This window comes from Echinops telfairi, unplaced genomic scaffold (genome assembly GCF_000313985.2).
Source record: "Echinops telfairi isolate 266 unplaced genomic scaffold, ASM31398v2 ScPeMD7_443;HRSCAF=831, whole genome shotgun sequence".
Taxonomy (NCBI): Eukaryota; Metazoa; Chordata; class Mammalia; order Afrosoricida; family Tenrecidae; genus Echinops; species Echinops telfairi.
This window is the reverse complement of record NW_022104341.1, coordinates 61,564,889-61,565,729: the sequence shown is the minus strand read 5'-3', so window position 1 is coordinate 61,565,729 and position 841 is coordinate 61,564,889. Positions and strand designations below refer to the sequence as shown.

Here is an 841-nt window from a genome sequence, read left to right as displayed (position 1 = left end):
GGGCGATCGCAGGACTTACAGACCAGCTAGTGCACCACGTTGCATTTCCTGTTTTCTTTGCTATGAAGTCTATAGAAGAAGCAAATGGTTAACATGCTCTACTGTTAACCCAAAGGCTGAGAGGGCCAGGGCCACACAGGTGGTCTTGGGGAAAAGGTCAGGTGATCTACTTCTGAAAAGTCAGCCATTGACAACTCCAGAGAGCACAGTTCTACCCTGGCACACAAGGGGTTACCGTGGGCCAGAGGCTATTCAAGGACAACTGATTTTTTTTTTTTTTTAATTCACAGCCCTCGTAAAAGAAAACAAAAACTTACGCCCACGGACCCCTTTCTGACTCATAGCGACCCTGTAGGACAGAGGAGAACTGGCCCGCCCCTGTGGATTTCCGAGACTATACATCTTTTTTTTTTTTTAATTGGAATACTTCACGAATTTGTGTGTTATCCTTGCACAGGGGCCATGCTAAACTTCTCTGTATTGTTCCAATTTTAGTATATGTGCTGCCGAAGTGAGCACAGAGACTACACATCTTTACAGGAACAGAAAGCTCCCTCGGTCTGCCTCGCAGCACCTGGTGGTTTCGAACTACTGATCTTGAGGTTCGCAGCCCCACGCAGCACCAGGACTCCTGGTATCCCGCTATTCCTTCTGGTTCAGTCCCAGGCTTCTTTCTCTCGCAGTCCTCCAACTCCCTTTGAGCATTCCATTCCCCGACACCGTTTGCAGACTACCATTCCGTCTGAATGGCTGTTCCGAGCTATAGACTCCCAGAGCCACTTGGCGGCTGCAGAGTTTCCCTTGGGAGCCTAACCCCAATGTGGAAAGTGGCTTGTCCTGG

General features: G+C 49.2%; 1 non-coding gene across 1 annotated transcript; it reads right to left on the bottom strand.

Annotated features, from left to right (window-relative positions):
- Window positions 1-412: 412 nt before the first annotated feature.
- LOC115870189 lies at window positions 413-519 on the bottom strand. Its single transcript, XR_004046562.1, has one exon. It is a non-coding gene; the product is annotated as a U6 spliceosomal RNA (small nuclear RNA).
- Between the last annotated feature and the right edge of the window lie 322 nt (window positions 520-841).